We start from the raw sequence: 21,610 nt of genomic DNA, 5'->3' as shown, positions 1-21,610 counted from the left end.
TATTTCTTTGCATTGATTGCTGAAGAAGGCTTTCTTATCTCTTCTTGCTATTCTTTGGAACTCTGCATTCAGATGTTTATATCTTTCCTTTTCTCCTTTGCTTTTCGCTTCTCTTCTTTTCACAGCTATTTGTAAGGCCTCCCCAGACAGCCATTTTGCTTTTTTTGCATTTCTTTTCCATGGGGATGGTCTTGATCCCTGTCTCCTGTACAATGTCACGAACCTCATTCCATAGTTCATCAGGCACTCTATAAAGTGACCACAAATAACTACTTTTAATATCCTAGGCATTTTCATATTTATTGAGTGAATATTGTCATAAGGGTCTTTTTATATTGCTTTAGTCATTTGCTTCTTAAAGACTGCCGCCACCATCCTATACGCGAAGCATATGGAGCCTGAGGTTTAAAACTTTACACTCTGACACTCTGACTACTGATCAGTCTCAAGGTAGAAGACATTGAAAAATCCAAAACCACTTTTCAAGTTAAAAATTCACAACCAGACATAGGAAAGAATTATAGAACAGTCTTATGGACTCTATGGGAGAGAGAGAGGATGGCAAGATTTGGGAGAATGGCATTGAAACATGTAAAATATCACGTATGAAACGAGATGCCAGTCCAGGTTCCATGCACGATACTGGATGCTTGGGGCTAGTGCACTGGGACGACCCAGAGGGATGGTATGGGGAGGGAGGAGGGAGGAGGGTTCAGGATGGGGAACACATGTATACCTGTGGCGGATTCATTTTGAGATTTGGCAAAACTAATACAATTATGTAAAGTTTAAAAATAAAATAAAATTTAAAAAAAAGAAGCATAAATTAAAAACCTGTATTATAAAAGATGCACTTAAAAAATATGACTCTCAGATTCTGGTTACCTTGGGGGACATAGGGAAGATATTTTGATCAGAGGCATGTACCACAGAATTTTATTGAATTCATAATGGCTTATGTTTTAAGACAAATCATGGGTACATGGATATTTTTATATTATTCCTTTATCTTTTGAATGGCTGAGTAAATGCCGGCATCTTCCATGCCTTAAACTTAAAATAAACATTGTAAATACTGAAAAAAATTTAAATATATTTCTCAGCTGCTAATATTGAGAAGACAATATTAATTTTAGTGAAAAGTGATTTTATAACATATAGGCAAGCCTCTCGGTGGCACAGGACCACAGCAGTGGTTTGATATGCATGAGTTTCCAGTTAATGTTATCCTGTGCAAAGTAAGGACTACCTATGTTTAATATAAAGACTTCACTCTATAACTGAATAACACATTTCTTAAAATTTAATTTATTAAAAAAGTTTACATACACACAACTGTTCCTTAATTTTCACACTAACACTCTGATATCATGAGGGGTGGGGAATCCAGTGATTTTTCATGATCATTTGGCAGGAACCTGCCATTGAAAAATGACAATTTTCATTCTGATTTTTTTTGTTTGTTTTATCCATAGAGTTATTTCAGAATGCTAAAATGGAAAAGCTGACAGGAAGCACTATCTTTTTAGGAGGTTTGATGATGATGGATTATACTGAATAACTTTTTTCTTTTTTTTTTTTTTTTGCATTTTACACTTAGTCTAAAAATTCAGTACAAGCCAAAAGTCCCTTATATTAAATCACAGAATTCAAAGAAAATATGTTTCCTAGGTTTCCAGGCAAAGCCTATCAAAACATTTAAACTGTAAATAATAAACTCATCGAAGAAATTGTGATGTTCTGATAACACAGAGAATAACTTTGAATTTCTTCATGCCATTGTTACTAAAGCTGTGAAACCAATTATTAAATAATTAATGAAAGAGTAACATCTATAAACAAATGTGAGGAAGAGGCTTTTAGATTTCTGGCATTAGACACTGTCAGTTCCCTGACCATTAAAGTCTCTTCTCCTTTGCCTCCTGTGACACTGCAATATTTTCCTGCAGTCTCTGATCACTCCTGAATTCCACTGAAGGTGAATCTTTCTTTGCCTGATCTTAAAGGTGTTCCCTTGGGTTCTGTTCCTTGTATCAAATCTCCCCTCAGTTCATCTTTATCCTCCTTTGTGAAAATCTTAAAATCTATGCATCTATCCCTCATCTCTTTCATGAGTTCTAGCCTCACATTTGTAAGGAAATGGTAAACACCCCATATGAATATCTTTAGCGTGTTTCAAACTCAGCACTTCTAAAACTCATCATCTTCCAATTCCCAACCTGCTCTTCTTCCCCAGGGCTCTGTTTTAATAATTGTGTCACCGACTTATTCAGAATTAGAATCTTAAACAAGTATTCAAATGTTCCTTCATACAAACTTAGTCACTGTTGAGTCTACCTACACACACAATTTCAATATCCCCCCCTTGTATCTGCTTAAAAGCCACTGCAACATTCTTGACTAGAATTTCTCTGTCCTGATCACTCTTGACATCCATATTTTCTGCCTTGCAGTCTAATCCCTTGAAGCCAGAGTTGCTTTGTTGAAATAAACAAGCTTGGTATGTAGGCTCCCCATACACCACACTCCCCTATCATATAGCAAGTACATTCACTTTGCTCTCTCCTCAGGCTTGAGGGACCAGGAAAGATGATCATGTCAACCAATGGAAGTAAACTCTGTATATGGTGTTCAGACATAAATAGCCCTGTGTTTTCCCAGACAAAAGGCAGAGTTGGCAACCTTTCCAGAGTCATTAGTAAGAAAAGGTGTGGCTCGCTGTGCCAGCCATGGAACAGAGATCCAAAGTCAGTCTAGTTATTTCTCTCAAAAAATCCTTTTCCTCCGATTCTCCTTCTAACAGTAGTTCACAAACCACCTGTTTCATTGGTGCTTAGTATGTACAATGTGATGGTTGTAGGCAAAGGCTAAGTGATAAACATTTTGTTAAAAAAAAAAAAAAAAAAAAACAGACCATAGGAAGAACACAAAGTTTTAAGCCAGAAACCCCATGTGATTCATAAGAGACAGTGGAAGAAGTCTTTGAGAAATAAATGACTTTAATTTTTTGAAGAGCCTCCATATTGTTTTCCATAGAGGCTGCACCAATTTACATTTCCACCAGCAGTGCACAAGGGTTTCCTTTCTCCACATCTTCAATAAGACTTGTTATTTCTTATCTTTTTGATGATAGCCATTCAACTCTAAAATATGTGAACATCTTCAGAACTAACTAGAAAACAAAGAAATGACTGCAATAATATAAAAATATCCTTATGACAATATTTCACTCAATAAATATGAAATCACTCAAGGTATTAAAATCATCCATGGTCACTTAAAATGCCAATAGGTTTTACTAGTAAATTCCTAATTTCCTTCCTCTCTGATTTATATGTAAGAACACTCTTCTTAAACATAAGCACAGTCAAGTGTTAAACGTACCAAGCTCTAATAGTCCATTAAAAAATACAAAAACAAGGAATGGAGTTGTTTTGGGGGACAGCATAAAGGTCCCACTCATTGAATGATTGTCATAATTATAGTAAATATAACTTTATCTGAATAGTAGGATATAAAGTGAAATTCTAAATACCAATCTTCTGGATCTTTTAACGTTTCTGGCACCATTGATCTTTAGTCATCTGATCAGGAATCGTTTAAGAGGCTACTCGGTAGTCTGTTCTGGCTTCTGTGACAGACCCTGAGAACTAGACATCCCCCCACCCTGTGCAGTAGGAGATAGTTATTGAAAGGTAATTGGCCAAATAGTCATATAATTAAAACTATAATAAGAGCCATGAAAGAAAGATAAAGGATGCTAGAAGAGCAGAATTCACAACTTTGAGGACCAAGGGTCAAGGACAAAAAGATAGCTAGATTTGGAATTTAGTGAAATTATTAGGAAGGTGAGTCACTTGGGGTAGCAACCAGAAGAAGCATTTCCTGTGCCGAGAATGATGGTCCCTTTTACCGATTACTGAGGGTAAAGAATGAAGAGAGATGGACACGATTCCTCCAAAAATAGATACATCAGGCATCACTGAACGTCCACCCTCTAGATACAAGTGAGCGCATGTGATGGACTTTTTCTCCTGTGGAAAATATCTTTAGAATGATAGCTAGCTGTGCTAGTATATATATAGTGGTGTTGGAGAAGACTCTTGAGAGTCCCTTGGACTCCAAGGAGATCCAACCAGTCCATCCTAAAGGAGATCAGTCCTGGGTATTCATTGGAAGGACTGATGTTGAAGCTGAAACCCCAGTACTTTGGCCACCTGATGCAAAGAGCTGACTCATTTGAAAAGACCCTGATGCTGGGAAAGATTGAGTGCAGGAGAAGAAGGGGACGACAGAGGATGAGATGGCAGGATGGCATCACTGACTCAATGGACATGGGTCTGGGTGGACTCCAAGAGTTGGTGATGGACAGGGAGGCCTGGTGTGCTGCGGTTTATGGGGTCACAAAGAGTCAGACATGACTGAGCGACTGAACTGAACTGAACTGATATATATATACACACATACACACACGCTAATTTATATGTATGTGTGTATATATACACACAAACTAATCTATCTATATATATATCCTAGCTTATATATATATAAATTCTCCATGAATTATATAGTGTTGTGTTTGCTCTGACTTAAATATTGAAGGAGTATGATTTCTGAAATGATTTATGAAAGATGAATGTGACTTTGAGTAAAACTTATTTGAGCTTTGAGTAGGATTTTCAAGATAAACATCCAAGGAAATGTCTAACAAGAGGGATATTGAAACACAATTTCTCAATGAATAAAGACCTTACTGATTGCAGCTATGAATTCAAGTATTTTGACATATGTTCAGGTGTTTGTTTTGAGACATGTAAGGAGTTAAAAGTGAAAGAAAATGTTTAAAGTTCCCTTCCTCACTTTGAACTACATTTCAAAGAAATACATAATTTCAACGTAAAATATATTTCCTCCATAGACCAACCCAAGTATGTGTATGAACGTGAATTAAATCTCATGGTTGGGGTTATATCTGTTAATTTTTATTATGTATCTGAAATGGCAACTATTTAAAATATTTTCTGCTTTAATAATATTATTCAGAGTAGTACTGATAACAATATTTCTTCTGCTTCTTATACCCTTATTCACATTTTTCAAAATCAGCAACGAGACTAATTTATTTTAAGAATTCCAAGGTTTTCAAACAAAAATACCTGCATGCAACTAAAAAAAAGAGAGAGAGAGAGAAACGTGGTTTTTAATGCATTATTTATTTTAGGTATTTACTGTGGTCGGTTGTGTCCAACTCTTTGCCACCCCATGGACTGTAACCCTCCAGGCTCCTCTGTCCATGGCATTTTCCAGGCAAGAAGACTGGAGTGGGTTGCCTTTTCCTCCTCCAGGGGATCTTCCCGACCCAGAGATCAAACCCACATCTCCTGTATTGCAGGCAGATTTTTACCACTGAGCCACCAGGGAATTTTTCCAGAAATAATCATAAACTTTATATTTGTAAAAGGTAGCTGAGCACATTTGTAACATTTCTTTTCCAGGGATCAGTATTGCTCTAGAAACTGCTGTTTGAAATCACAAAGTGGGTATCTGTGTAGATATGTTTTGTTAATTTTTCAGATTATTCCTTCCTCATGCTATCATGAACAGTAGCAAAAAGGAATCAGAGAGAGCAATAAACAATGAACTTCCAGTTTAAAAAGTATTAAACAAAGCACTTCCAATTCAATGAATATTGTATTCCTAATACTGTGAAGAAAGCTGAGCGCCAAAGAATTGATGCTTTTGAACTGTGGCATTGGAGAAGACTCTTGAGAGTCCCTTGGACTGCAAGGAGATCCAACCAGTCCATTCTAAATCCTGGGTGTTCCTTGGAAGGACTGATGCTAAAGCTGAAACTCCAATACTTTGGCCACCTCATGCGAAGAGTTGACTCATTGGAAAAGACTCTGATGCTGGGAGGGATTAGGGGCAGGAGGAGAAGGGGATGACAGAGGATGAGATGGCTGGATGGCATCACCAACTCAATGGACATGAGTTTGGGTGAACTCCAGGAGTTGGTGATGGACAGGAAGGCCTGGCATGCTGCAATTCATGGAGTCGCAAAGAGTCGGACACGACTGAGCGACTGAACTGAACTGAACTGAATGTAAGTCTTGAAGCCAAGAACTGGGAAACCTGGGCATTCATAGGTAATAGAAATATGTCGAAAAAAGAAGAATCAGAATATTTCCTGGAGTCCCTAAACTGTGCAATTCTTGAATGAGCCAACTTTGAGTGGAAAACAGAAATCTGCCTCATAGGAATATGAAAGTGCTGTGGCATAGAGTATTTTATAGAAGTTGAAGATTTGACCTTGCATGATTACTGAAGCTGACTTAGTATACTGTCCATGGGGTTTCCCAGGCAAGAACACTGGGCTGGGCTGCCGTTGCCTTCTCCGTGTTCTCTTTACCCACGGTCAGTAAATCTGTCCTATGCTATAGTCACGTAGCTCAGCCCTTAGGAAAAGACATCCCTCTTCCTTTCCAACACACACACACACACAAATCTTATTTGACTTCTAAATATATCAAATGGAAAACCTTACCCTCATCTATGAGCCTGACAGTGCTTGGTATTAGGAGAATTATTGAGAAAAAAGCAATCAACTCTTTGTCGCTGTTACTTAAAAGGTGCTTTCCTTACATTAGGCATAAATAGTTTTAACTCCTACTTCATCTCTTAAGCAAGAAACTGTTCTTTCCTCTGGCATTTGGTGCACCACAGGACATGTTTCAATTCTTGACTTAGAAAGACTGAGTTCCTTGTCTCTCTAGAGATATTAATAGCACCACCATTCACTCAGACAGATGCAATCAGAGCACCTTCTAAGAGCAAAGTGCTGCTCTGAGTTCTTGGGATACATCAGTGAACAACACTGATCAAAATTTCTGCCCCCAAAGAGCTTACATTCCCATGAAAAGAAACAAACAATAGAAGATAAACATAATAAGTAATTACGTAGTAGGTGAGAAAGTAACAGAGTGCTTTTAAAATACAACAGAGTAAGGAAGATGTGGAGAATGTGTTGAGGACACTGCGGCTCAGAATTTTAAATGTGGAGCAAAGAACATGAAGGAGTGAGGAACTGTCCATATGGATCTCTGGGGGAACTGTCGTCTAGGCAGAAGGAAGTGCCCCCCGCCAATGCCCCCAAGGAGCCAAGGCTTCCCTGTTCGAGGTACACCAAGGAGCCTGACCCAGTTGCAGCCAAGAGAGAGGAGAGAGCAACTGGAAGATGAGATCAGAGAGTCACTTACACTATAAAAGGCACTTATACTCTGGCTGCTCTATTGAGAGAAATCTGCAAGGGAAGGGTGGAAGCTAGGGAACTAAGTAGGAAGCTAGTGCAATAACCAAGTGCGAGAAGATGATGGCTTTGGCCAGGGTGGGAATGGAAGAGGTGACAAGAAGTGGCTGGTTCTCCATGGGTATCTAGATCCCTGGGACATTCCAAGATTGAGAGGTCAGGACACAGAGGAGAAACCAATCAATGAACCTGAGAAGATGTATCTAGAGAGACAGGAGGAAAAGCAAGAGGGCGCCATGTGCTGGAAGCTTAAGAGGGGAAATTGTATCAGAGGAGGAGGCATGATCAAGTAAGATGACAACTGAGACTTGGCTAGTGAATTTCACAAATTGGAGATGATTAGTGACCCTGACAAGAGCAATTTGGTGGAGTGGTATAATTCTGGAAGGTTTTTGGCATGATATTTAACTTAAAAAAAAACAAGTGTTTTTATTGGTGGGTAATAGCTTTTTTGATCGATTTAAACTTCCACATTATTTTTACTCCACATGCCCAGCAGTCACAGATTCCACAGTCTCTGGACCACTTGAGCACACGCTGCCAGTGTTTAATGAAATACTTGTCTTCAGGCCGGTAAACCTCACCACGTGACTTGGAGTGCTTCCTGCAGATGCACTTTCTGACTGCTGAGTATTTACATGGACCATGGTGATAACCAAAATAAAAATGCTTTTATACTTATAGATTACTTCACTGAATTATATAAAACTGGTATCGATAAACATACTTACTCCAAAAAAATGAGGTATAACACAAAAAAACTCATGCAGATTTACTGGAAATCTGTGAATTGTTGTTTAGAACCTGAGAGTTTCTGCACCACCAGTCTTACTAATTGTGTGAAGAATTACAAGATATTCTGGTTATCAACCTTCATGTTAACAATCTATAGTAGTTTCTACTTATTACACTCAATCACATGAGTGAATCAGCCAATTTGTACAAGCTGTCTTGCAAATAACTCCTATAGTAAGAGTAAAATAAGAAAACCACCATTATGGAAATCATTGCTAAACACCTAAGCCTGAATTTTACCATCTCATTGTGTAGATCTAACTGCAGAGAAAGCAGATGCTTTAAGGACTTGAAATAGCTGAACTAATTTATTCTCTCGTCTGTGTGATGTGTTATACAATACAGTCCTATACCAAACAGGTTTCTCTCTGCTAGACTTTTATTGTGCTTCTGTGTTTGATTATGTTAAGTTGAAAAAGGTAAACACAGTGTTTTAATTTCTAAGGACTCAGAATAACCATTAAAATAGAATTTTGATGTTGCATTGTAGCAAATGACATTGAAGATAAATGCTATTTTCCTATCTTGAAATTATTTTATAACAGCATTAGTTTCTGAAGTCTTTAAAATATCAGGTTAACAATGAAAAGGAAATTAACAAATAAATCTCTAAAAGCTCAAATGTACAGTTAAAGACTAAAATTTATATAAAGTTTAGTTGTGTGTTTTCCTACCCAGAAATCAAAATTTGAAGAGCAGCTAGGGTATTTTGCTTTTCAAATTTCAAGATATGGCTTCCCCAGTAACTTGGATGATGAAGACTCTGCTTGCAATGGAGGAGACCCCGGTTCGATTCCTGGGTTGGGAAGATCCGCTGGAGAAGGGATAGGCTACCCACTTCAGTGTTCTTGGGCTTCCCTGGTGGCTCAGCTGGTAAATAATCCACCTTCAGTGTGGGAGACCTGGGTTCGATCCCTGGTTAGGAAGATCCCCTGGAGAAGGGAACAGTCACCCACTCCAGTACTCTGGCCTGGAGAATTTCATGGACTGTATAGACTGTATAGTCCATGAGGTCTCAAAGAGTTGGACACGACTGAGCAACTTTCACTTTCAAGGGTATTTTGTCCTGCTTTTCGTCCTTCACTTAGATGAATTTCCTGTCTTATTGCTGAAACTACTTATGAAATGATAACATAATCAATAGGATGTTTCATGTTTCCTGAAGGGGTTTTGCAAACTCTAAATATCTTAGAAGCCACTGAAGTCTAGAGGAATGAACCAAACCTGACAGTATCTTAAAGTCTTCTAGTAGAAGATCAGGCGCTCTGAGCAGTGCACCTTCTGTTTTCACCTCATGCAGTTCAATAAGGAAACCATCCCCAAAGTGGAGAAAGGGAAAGCCTTTTCAGGACCCAGACCTAGATACTACTGTATTACCTAACAGCACATGTAGTAGATACATTTTTGTAGGTTGACCACATGTAATTAGAGTTACATAGAGTTCAGGCCACATTCAATGATGAGTAGAACTTGAGTTTTTGTATGGCTTAAATATATACACACACACACACACACACACACACACTGATATATTTTTTTAATTTATTTATTTTAATTGGAGGCTAATTACTTTACAATATTGTGGTGGTTTTTGCCATACACTGACATGAATCAGCCATGGGTGTACATGTGTCCCCCATCCTGAGTCCCCCTCCCACCTCCCTCCCCATCCCGTCCCTCTGGGTCATCCCAGTGCACCAGCCCTGAGCGCCCTGTCTCATGCATCGAACCTGGACTGGTGATCTGTTTCACGTATGATAGTATACACACTGATATTTACAGCAGATCTATTTTCTAACATTTGAAGTGAAACTTGATCTTTTAATATATGTAACTGGGTATGAAATCAGGATCAGTGAGATAAACAAATCAAAGATTTTGGCCTCAATGGCCTCAGTGAGCCCCTGAGGGTATGTTCTATGCAGTGATGTTTGATGGGTGACAAGAAGGTCCACATGAGACCTTTAGCCATTGTGATCCAAGCTAATGAATGCTTCAGCCCCTCTTGGTAGTCAAATCCAGTTTTTAAGACTTGGTGCTACTTCCAAGTTCTATGACAATTTTCGTCGTTTTATCTCCTCTGCTAATGTCTGCCAGTTAAAATCTTGCCTGGAAAACTCCGTGGACAGAGGAGCCTAGCAAGCTGAAGTCCATGGGGTCACAAAAGAGTTGCGCGTGACTTAGCAACTGAAAAACGACAACAATGACAAATGAACGGCAGAATCGAGAGTCACATTCCAGCGACAGTGACTCTTCCCCCTCTTAGGACAAAGGTGCAGGGGACACTAATCAGATCTTTCCCTGAACTGGACAGGACTGCTCTTTCCAGAAAGAAAGGAGCATGATTGCTCACATGGTCAAGAGTGTAGTCTGGGCATGATAACTGACCAGGCCTGTTCCTAAATGACTGGGTGGAACAGACACCTGCCCTTCCCACTCCCTCTCCCACCCTCCACTGACCTGCACTGGATATTTAATCTCCTGTGTTAAGCCACTAAAACGCAGGGCTTGTCAATTACAGACACTGGCCAACCTTACACAGTTGGTGACACTATATAGCTACATGAATCCATAGTGAAATATGTCAACATAGCCTAAAAGACTTTCTGATTACATATGAAGATATATTTCTGAATTGTTGTATTATTAAAAGATACATGAATAATTTCAGAAACTCAAATCCAATGGTACTATGATTTTAAAAGAATTTTTAAAAAATCATTGAATTTAACTTTTTTATTTCATTTGAAAGTATGTAAGTTACATATATGTCTTTTAGACAATGCTCATTAAATATTTCTGCTTTCTAGGAGGATAAGAGTTATTCTAACACAAGGAAAAATCCACAAGATATAAATTTTTTAATTCCCCCAAATGAAACTGTTATCCTTTCTACTTTATCTGAAAAGAGTATTTTTATGAATAATCTTTAAAAACAGATTTGAACCTGTCAATCCAAATTAGTACCCAAATTGACATTTTCCAGATTAGATTTTTAGGAGGCATATTTTACCTTGAACTCCTCAATGAAAAATAAGTTAAACTGGCAAAACTAATACAATTATGTAAAGTTAAAAATAAAATAAAATTAGAGAGAAAAAAAAAAAGAAAAAAAAAGAAAAATAAGTTAAACAAAGGGAATTTAAGATTTTCCTATTATAAAGTAGTAGATCTTATTGAATCTTTATACAAATTATAGTTCCCTGATGTGTTTTTTACCAAAACTTATTTTTTTTTAAAAAGACTTCCAGACAGTTTTTCATCATCATTAAATGACTTAGGAAAGTGAAGGATAGTGCTAGTGTTTAAACGGCCATGGTTCTATATCCACTCCCCTAAAACCTTACATTGGTATTCGTGGGTCAGTGTCCTACAAAGCATAGTGGATACAGAGTTAAAATTCACTCATTAGGTCTCATTAGGATCAAATATTTATTATGCACCAATAGCTACACTGAGTGTATTTCCTAGGATGGAAATTGTTTGTGGCTAATGTGCTGTAGAACCCGTAAAGTATTCATGACTGTGTTAACTGGTTCTGAGACTGGGTCCCCCTTTATGGAATGTGTTTCATCTCAGCAGCTGCTTTATATAATTTGGCTGGGGTTTCCCCCACTAGTCTAAATGTAGCATATTAATGCCAATTTAAAGATCAAATATTATGAATAACAGACATGCATTTTGTCTAATAGATATACATTAATTACCTCAAAAGGGTTACAGATTCTTCAGGATATACATTTTTTCATAACTAAATGGGTCAGAATTCATTAGCAGTTTGGAAAGACAAATATAAAGTGGGACCAGTAGCTGAGTTTAATTAAGTTGTCACTTCTTTCAATTTTTTTCTTTAAGGCAATTTTCTACTCTTTACATCTGAATTCTTTCTGTAAAGGACTAAGCTCAGAATATCGTTGCTTTCCATTGGCATGATTTTGATGGAAATATTTTCAGTTTATTCTTTTAAAATGGTGATGAAACTGAATATATTCTTTTAAAAGTCTCTCAGTCAATGTATAAAAGTCTAACCACAATGATTAATTCTTTTCAAATATGTGATTTCAGGTGTGTGGGTTCTGAATACAGATGCTGTCTATATTCTTGATATTTTCCAGTGGGAAAGAGACAGTATTGCTGGGATGATGAAGAAATTTAGACCCCTGGTTTGATGATAATGAAATGAAGCTGGATTTTATAACTTGTACATATCGTTGACCCTTAAAATGATGCTTTGTATGATCATTTTCATTTACACATTGGGAACAGCTTCAGAAGTGTTAACTTTTTCAAAGTCCCTGGGCTAGTGAGTTACAGAGCCGGGATTCAAACCTGCTTTGTGTCACATTCCAGCACCCAGATCAGCCCAAGACAGCAGGGAATCTCTCCATATTAGTAGAGAGGTAAAAAGGTATTTGCAAGTAGCCATATAAATGGTTACATTTGAACAGTTTACTATTTCCCCAGTGAATACACTTAGCAACCAGCCCCACCAGATAGAAAATTAAGCCACAGCACCCAGTTAGGGCTGCAGGTGAGCAACAGTTCCCCAAAGAACAGCTTCTAATTTTTGGTTTATAAGGAGTTTAATGGGCATACACTCGGTAGGCATGCAGTTTCTTTTTGGGGTTGCATCAAAGGCTCTTATCTCTATTTTGTATTTGTTTTGTCTACACGGGCAACACAAAGTCCTCCATTAGATCTGTAAACTCCTGGCAAACGAGTCCACTCTGGCCCATTCTGCTTTGGCCTTTGCAACATCTCCAAAATTATTTCCTCATCCATCCACACATACATTAACTAACTCATCTGTATAGTTTCTTCCCTACCTAAAATTTCGCTGGCCTGAAAGTCCGTTTACTCTGAGGTTATACAGCTTCACACAGTTGTCTCTGTAATTCTGACCCCACATGGCCAGGAATCAGAGGTCCACGTGTTAATTAGTTGGTATCTAATTAGTTCTGATATCCAATCCCACTAAGATTTCAGGTGGAAAAAAAAATGTGTTTTTTTTTCTTTCTTTCTTGTTGTTACTTAAGACAACATGAGGGCTCTGTCTCTATCTCCCTCAAGGCTTGACTCTCGGTGGGGTATCAACAAGGCAGGAATCTCAAAGTAATTAAATCTCCTCTGACAGTCTGGCCGTCCTGGGGGGTGGCTCAGAGCAGGGCCAATTCCCGGTGCTGTTTGCTCTTGGCAACACCATGCCATCTTGCCTCCTGACTGTGGCTCTAGGGTCACTCCCATACAGCACGGGTTTTTGCAACAGTGACTTACATTGTTTCAGTGTTCCTCTCCTTCCCAGATGGTCAGAAGCAACTTCTGCTTCCAGGGAGGCTGGGCACTTCAGTCTCCTCAGCACCACCAGGAGGCTGACTAATGCAATGGTGGCTGATCGCTACTGGTAGCTGTGGAATTCCATGGCTTTATCAAGGACCAGTTTTTATTAAAAGAGCCTTACTCAAAGTTTCCTAAATATGCATTAAAAAAAAAAAATAACCATAGCAAGCAGAGCTGTATTTCCAAACATCTTTTTGGTCTTTATCTGCTCCCCTCTGAGAAAATAACACCATCCTAGCTTGGAATTCTCTCTCATTCTTCCTCAGGTTCTGTTCCAAAGGGTGGAGCCCCTCATTTTTGCCGGTGGAAAGTTGCTGCTTCTTGCAGTGGAGCACTGGAGCTCATCAATAAATTAGGCTCCAGAAACAGCCCAAGGAAATCCTATAGTTGCCAAAGGTAAAAGGTGAACCGGCTCTAATAATAAGCCAGGTTTGGCTATCATTTTTCAATATGTTACTTGGATTACCAAAAAAAAAAAAGAAAACTGATAAACTCAGTAACAAAATCTAATAGCATCAGAGATTACTTTGAGGTGGTGAACAAATCAACTTTATGCTTCAAATGTCACTAATATCAAAACTACAGACACAAAGCCCATGATTAATCTCTCCTATCCATTATTAGCTCCTTAAAATGGCCCCGGGCCCTCCCTTGATACCCTGGACTGGCTGTGGAGGGTGAAAGAAAGTGAAGAAAGTGCTAGTTGCTCAGTTTTGTCCGACTCTATGCGACCCCATGGACTGTAGCCCACCAGGTTCCTCTGTCCATGGGATTCTGGATTCTGGATTCCACGGGATTCTGGATTCCATGGGAATCAGGCAGGAATACTGGAGTGGGTTGCCATTTCCTACTCCAGGGGATCTTCCTGGCCCAGGAATCTTCCTAACCCATGTCTCCTGCATCTCCTGCATCTCTTTACTCACTGAGCCATTGGGGAAGCCCATCAGATGTTTGTAGGGTTAACGCTAATTTCCCAGTTACACAGTATCACCAAGAACAGCCCTCTCTACCTCAGAGCAGACCACCCCAAAATTCACAAAATGTGCCTTGAATGGAAGACAGCTTTGTAACCAGCTCTTACAGCATCTTAGACCAAACCTGGGGAGACGTGTAAGAATCCCAGGTCCAGGAGGTGGCAGAGACCACATCTTCCTCCTCCAGATGGGGAGCAGTACATGCTGGGAGAGGACAAGGGGACACCATTGCCCTGATCGCCTCTGAGTCTAACTCACTGTCTGGGGCCCAGGAAGGGGCCCAGTGATGGCACAACCTGCTACCTCTGGCTGTCCCTAAGAGAGGACAGAATGGTTTCGATGCTGTGGGGCTCTTATCGGGAGAGGTCAGGCCATCCTGAACACAGAGCCCATTAACTACCAGCCTCCAGGCCTCTCCTATCACACAGATCATCAAAAGCCTGTTTGCACTCACAACCAGACATATGCAGTAAGTTCAAATTACTGCATCAAGGAAAATGTGCATCCCTTACTTACCGCTTAAAGCCTACAGGCTGCAACTAGTTTAGGAGACAGTCTGGTTGATGAGGAAAGAAAATCTCCCCACACAGGGACATTTACCAGGCATTCCTAACTGTGCATCAGTCTAGGATGAACTCAGCTTGTCACAGCTTGTCATGGTTGATCCCGCCGTTCAAACACAGCCTCCATTCTCACTTAAGTAACTTGGATGAGGTAAAAGAGACCATGTGGATCCAGAGAAATCCATCCCATTTCTCAAAAATAAACCCCCAAAACCTGACTTTATGGTGATGTCAGTGGCAGACTTTGCAGAAACAACAAAATGTATTTGAATTATGTCACCAGGGGAATCATCTTTCTATAACCTTTCAAGTCACTTAAGCGTAGAGAAAACATTCTCACCTATAAATCTTACCTAAAGGCGACCCTGATGAAAAGTCACTTGCTGTTTCTCCCCCAAGTGTCTGTCATTTTGTTCTTCCTTCTGTGATTTCTCCCTCTGCTATCTTTTCCATAGCTTTTAATGTAGAAAGACAGGGTTGAAGTCTTGCTGATGAGTGGAGACAACTAAAAATATGACCAGGAAGACTTATTTGGGACAGCTGGGGCCGCCCCACTTTTCAGGAAGACCAAAATGGCAGAGTCGTGGCCAGGGGACAGAAACCCAAGAGATCAATGAAACAGTCTTTCATCATAGGCGCCTAAGTTGGTATCTTCAAAATGTGTGTGGCTGGTAGGTGGTGGGGGCAGTATATGTTTAAAAATAAAAATGTACCATCTAAAGAGAACCAGGAAGAGAAATGCTATTTGTCTGTTGCTACTTTGTTCTTTATCTATGAAAATAATATTTAAATTTAAATTCTCACCAACTATTAAGCACGTATTCTACTAAATATCACAGCGAATACTCTAGGTAGGTTAATACATTGATTGGTACAAGAAAGTGGATTCCATATTCACCAAGTATTCTGGGGAGCCTTGGAAAGGCTTTATGGAACTACTGTGTTCCCAAATCCCACAGGAATGAAGGAACGTATAGGAGAGGCTATTTGTTTTGAAATCACCTGCACTGATCATAGTGTAATTATATAGTTACAATAGCATCCAGCCATGTGAACTTATAGGAAGAGAAAGTGGGAGACAGAAAAATAAAACAAAAAGGAGAAGGCGAGGAGGAACAGGAGGAAGAGGAAGAAGAATTAGGAGAGGGAAGAGAAATGACACCAAGAATCTTAAGTTTGCCTTTCCCACCACCCATTTGATATCTGAAGCCTCTCTGAACTTGCAGGAGTGGGAGAAGGGAAGGAAGGGTAATTGAGTAGCTAATGAAGCGAAGAAACAAGAGCTCTCAGCTACTGGGGGTACATCCTGCAAGGAGGCAATAAATCATTGCACCTCACACTTTTTAGCTCCATGTCCTCACTTCATCCTGAGGACCAAAGGATGATGGGGAAGAAATAATTACAAGCCTCACAGTCTGGTTTTACCAGTCCTGGTGTTCAGCCTCCTAGGTACCAGGCAAGGAGCAAGGTGAGCCGCCGGTGCAAAGTCTGCATCAATATCTGGGATCCAGTGGGTTCACAAGACACAGCGAGTTCACCGCTCTAGGCTTTCCCACTGTGTTGAAATTTAGAGAGGTCAAATGACATCGAAAGTTCCCTCTAAGCAGCAGATTATAAAACAAGCCTGCTCACGAGGATGCTTCCAAAAAAGTAATGTGAGCATGATCATAAAAATACAAAGATACACTTAAAAAGGAGTGTGTATCAACTTAAAGAGTAACAGCACCAAAGCTCCATCTTACCCACTGTCTGATCTTGAGATGTGAGGTTCAGATCTGGGGTGTTTTGTAGATGGGGGTAAAAGAGATGCCTCCTCAGGAAGCTGGAGCTGGTACCAACTGTGTCCCAAGGACTCAGGGCTATTTGTCACCATTCTCCCTGGGGCCCTTTAGATTTGGGGTGGGGGGTGTTGACACATGCCACAAGCTGTGTGGCTGGGAATGGGGTCAGACCGTGAACACACAGGTGTGCATGCACACTAAGTCGCTTCAGTCATGTCCGACTCAGTCTGCGACCCTGCAGAGCTTTATAAATACACCTTTCCAGCTGTGTAACGCCCATCCAGTAGCACAGCTCATGGGTTAGGAAACATTGAGTCACTTAATACCAAATTCATGCATGATTTTAGCAACTATTTCTCTTTCCTGACCTCCCTATATTTTCTGTCCTTTTTACCATAGCGGATACATCTTCACTTCTAATTTTAAACTTTGGCTATAAGTTTACTGTTATAATAATAGCTAACAACTCTTGTGTATTTCCTACGTCAAAGACACAGTGGTGAACCATTCTGGTGGATTCTTTTATTCAATCCTGGAAGTAAAGTGCCCTGGGATATAAACTCCAAGAGGGCAGGACTCTTATCTGAATTCCTTTTGCCTGGGGGCAGGGGTAGTAAGTACTCTGTAAATTTTTGCTGAAGGAATGAACAAATGGATGAAAGAGTGAAAGAGCAGCCTATGAAGTGGGTCCTATGATTAGTCCCATTTTGCGACATGAAAAGTGGCCAGTCAATGGTGAGAACAAGACACGGAGCCGGGCAGTCTGTCCCCACAGACCGTGCTTCTGATGCGTACAGGTATCACCTTCACACAAGGTGGGTTTTGTTGTATTTTTATTCACTGCTTGCTTTAGGTACTGAGTCGTCCTAAAGTGCCAGCTGGCAGGCTTGAAAGATAGGATTCTGAAGGGTTGTCTGAATCCCACAGCTAAACTCCTAGAGCCAGGAACGCATCCTCAAGAACTAGAAACTATTTTCTTCACCAAGAATGAGCAGAATTAAGAAGTCAGTGGGGCGAGTTCAGTCAGGAAGAATGCGAGGGAGCTGAGATACCTATTTCTGAGAAAGGCATGTGGGGGCGTTGGGAAGGGCTGCCAACCGCGGGGGGACTCGAGGCTGCATCAAACCGGAAGGATTCTGAGATGCAGGAGACGAGAGGAGCCAGTACCAACCAGGGTCAGGCGGAGGGCGGGTGGGGTGGGAGGCGGTGAGCATCTTAATAACTACCTTGAAAGTCAGGCGTTCAAGTTCGCTCTCGTCCGCTGGCCACTGTATGATTTGTGGCTGGGTTAGTCCAACATGAAGGACCAGAGATAAAGCAGATAAACAAAAAATGTATTTTTAGTTTGCTTTGTGTAGAGTCTAGCACAGTGTCCAATTGGGGCCACAAAAGCAAGAGTCGTAATGAAGTAAGGAGGAGGGGAGGTCGGGGGCCTGACCCTGGCTCTGAAGCAGTGACTGGGCTGGAGAAATGAAAGGTACTATTCATCATGAACTTCTCTCTGTTCCCCTCTTCTTTCTCCTTCATGACTCCTCTCGTCCTCTCTTTATATCAAGTCTTCAGCCGACATTTCTCTTTCATGTCTTATACTCATAGACCTTGTCCATATTCAGGCAAGGCATGGACCACAGGTCCTAACTTGGCAGTTTTTAGTTAGATTTTCCCTACGAATTTTTGGGTTCTAATTCTTTTTGCCAAGGGACCAGTACACACAGTGGGAACTGGTCTGAGGTGCTTCTTTGGCATTTCTGGCCTCTTAGCATCACTCCATGTCACAGTGCAGACAAGTTGACCTTCAAGCCTTCGTTTCACTGCCTGCCAGCTTTCCTTAATGCCAAAGCCACAGATCACTCTTGGGTTTGAAATCATCTTTTCGCACAAGCAAAGAGGAAGATCCAAGCAGCACAGATAACGTGGCCTGTCCGCCCTAGTGATATTCCATAGGCTGGAGCCTCTGTGCCCGCGGATTCCTCACCCATGCTTGCTCTCCGTCACTTATGTAAATGAAGCAGCATTGCTGAGCCCGCATCATTGGTGCCCTGATGAGTATCCTGCGCACGTGTGGCTGCTGGCCAATGCAGGCCAAGTCCAGGTTCAATGTACAGGCGAGACCGGCACTTTGCTCTGCTCCAGTCCCGTAGAAGACACCCACAGCAGACTTGTATTTCTGTCCAAGGCTCCGTTTTCCATCATCTATTTTTTATAGCACTGATACTAAACCGGCTGCAGCAGATGAAGGGTATTCTTTCTGGCTCAGGCGCATCACCGTGCTGGTCTGCCCCTCCTGGGAAGCAGGCTTGCTGAGTTAGCTTTTATCCTTTACCATGGGAGACTCAGTTCAACAAAACGTAAGTGTTTTGAGATGCCTGGTATTTTCAAAATGTAAATATCTACTTCCCCACACATGAGGGGCAAAGGGCCATGTGATAAGATGGAAGAGGGATGGGGGTTTTATTTGGTACCATTGGTGGCAGGATGACAGTGGGTTTGAAGACGAGCAAAAGAATTTGCGGCAACCTCCAGTTTCGTAGTATGTCATTAACTTCTGAGAGAATCTTAGTTTATTCTGAGGCAGCTTTGTGACATTTCAGAATCACACTGTCATGTGCTGTCTCTGAAATGCTTGCATATTCTCATCTTTATATGCTCTCCAAATAGAATAAGCTTGCATTTTTAGACTTCTCTACGAAGAGTGATAAAGATTTGCAAACCAGGAAATTTAAAGATAACCATTTATAAAGGACCATAAGCCACTTTCCCCATACTAAACACTCCACACACCCTCACACACTAACAAACATAAAGAGATTTTAAACATTAACTAGCTAACTAGTAATAGCATTATATATAAACTTAGAATGCTTTTGGCTTACACTAGATTTACGTAGAATGATTCATTAAATGTCAATAATAAATGACTGTATTTGTTGCCCAATATAAAGCTTTAAATCTGTAGTGTATTTCACCAGGTCGTTTGTGGTTTTATGAGAGCTAATGCTCTTTATTTCTATATGCATATTTATCACATTTCAGGTATATAGCTATTTTTGCTTTTTCAAGCCTGTTTTTCTTTTGGCCTATATTCTCGACTCTAACTCTATTCAGCTTTTTGGTTTTGTGAATGTTATTGACATTTTCAGCTGGTAAAAAACGAAAACACCCAACCAACCCACGTGAACTGCTATTTTTCAGTGTTCCTGTGTGTCTGTGCTCTACCTAACAGCAAGATCTGTAGGACCCCAGGAAGGGAAACAAGTCAGCTCTGGGCTACATTGTCCACTTTGTATTAAACTTGACAGCTAATTTGCACGTTCACACTTTTTTAATGCTGGAGTTCTTAAAACCCTGACAGCTTGAACCCTTTTAACTTCAGCTAAGTATGCAAATAGAGAATGGAACCCAGAGGGTTCCCTTGCATTGGTATCATTTCCAAGGTATTTATTTTGGTCAAATACAGAAATTAATTCATGTTTAATACTCTCTAGTAAAAGGGAATCATATGAGGGCAGTGAGAGAAAAAGTAGTATGGAAAGTGTTACAAAACAAGCCTGAACATTCCAGTGAGGATCACAAAAAGAATTCAGAGACCAAATATTTAATCAAAATTAATTTAACAAAATCACATTAAGCAAGGATCCTTCCCCAGACCCACTGATGAAATGTTTTAAATGCTTTTTCTATATAAAGAGACATTTAATCTGATAAAGCAAGTGGCATTTTTATACTCCAGAAAAATTATTTATTCTTAGAAAAGAAGAAATCCTGGACATGTAGCCAGATATGGGAAAAAATATTTAAGGGGGAACTTGTTTTGGCAGGAAAGAGAGAGAAAAAACTTTTTTTTTTTTTCTTCTGAAGCACTTGGCAAAGCAGAAAGCTTAAAAATATTTCCCAATTTGACCAGTTGCAAAACCACACAGCATGTTTTGCTTTTCTGGTCGGGGAGAAGGAAAAGCCTTGATGGGGACGGCCTTCTGAGTCCCATCACGTCCCCTATCTTGATGGGGGTTAATCACATTAACTCAGCGCTTGCTGGAATGCCTAAGCTGTCGTTTGTCCTGCCCCCGCTGAATGAGACACACGGCATTCTGAGGAAGAAGCCAAAGCAGCCAATTTCTCAGAAAATACGAGAATGACCCCCGGAGGTTAACAGCACAATCTTTTATACAAAAATTACTGCAAACGTGGATCACGTGTTCTTCCCGGATCCGCGGAGTCTCTGTGTGTGCTGCTCACCAACAAGCTGCCCTGACTGGATCAGATGTGCAAGCAGAAGCTGGTGAATAGAGCATGGAGCTCACATCTCCTTTTTTTTTTTTTTTGTCCCCTAGTGTGTTATATTCCCTGAAGCAGTTTCAATGAGATAGATTAAGTGGCGAGCAAACTAGCTCTTCTGGTCTTGTATCTGGAGTCAACAAAGGGTGTTTCTGTTCGCTGAGTGGAGAGTGGAAAGGTTTGTTTATTGAAAGGAAAATTCACTGTATTATTAATTTTTTTTCCACAGTACCTCAGAGGTCAACAAGAGGTAGGCAGCAGACAGAACCTGATTGGGGGGAGATTTGGCTTTATCTGTGGGAGAGTCCTTTAATTCTTCCCACGATGTAAAACATAAATGCTCACAAAGATGCCCTACTTTCTTTCCCTGAGGCTGGGGAGATAACCAGAAGCTCCTCGCCTTCCCACCCAAGAATCAGAACCCTCACACTGTCAAGGGTCTTACAGGCCATCTAATCTTTGAACACACAATGTTTTAACATTGTTTGTTTGTTTTAATGATAGAGTTCCTTTCCATCCTCCCTTAAGAAACCCACATTTCTTTTGAGTTGCACCTTACTGTCAGCACGGGTCCCCCTA

General features: G+C 40.3%; 1 protein-coding gene across 39 annotated transcripts in view; it reads left to right on the top strand.

The window, feature by feature from the left end:
* SORBS2 (sorbin and SH3 domain containing 2) overlaps positions 1 to 21,610 on the top strand; it is a 326,123-nt gene that overhangs the window by 155,454 nt on the left and 149,059 nt on the right. For 2 of the 39 annotated variants that reach the window (XM_027529628.1, XM_027529618.1), the window contains exon 3: positions 13,705 to 13,834. The exons of the other annotated variants lie outside the window; for them this stretch is intronic. The gene's annotated coding sequence lies outside the window, so the exon portion shown is untranslated. The remainder of the gene's footprint in view (positions 1 to 13,704; positions 13,835 to 21,610) is intronic. 39 annotated transcript variants of the gene reach the window in all.

The sequence above is a fragment of the Bos indicus x Bos taurus genome, chromosome 27 (genome assembly GCF_003369695.1).
Source record: "Bos indicus x Bos taurus breed Angus x Brahman F1 hybrid chromosome 27, Bos_hybrid_MaternalHap_v2.0, whole genome shotgun sequence".
NCBI lineage: Eukaryota > Metazoa > Chordata > Mammalia > Artiodactyla > Bovidae > Bos > Bos indicus x Bos taurus.
Note: the sequence above shows the minus strand (reverse complement) of the source record. Positions and strands in the feature narration are given on the sequence as shown.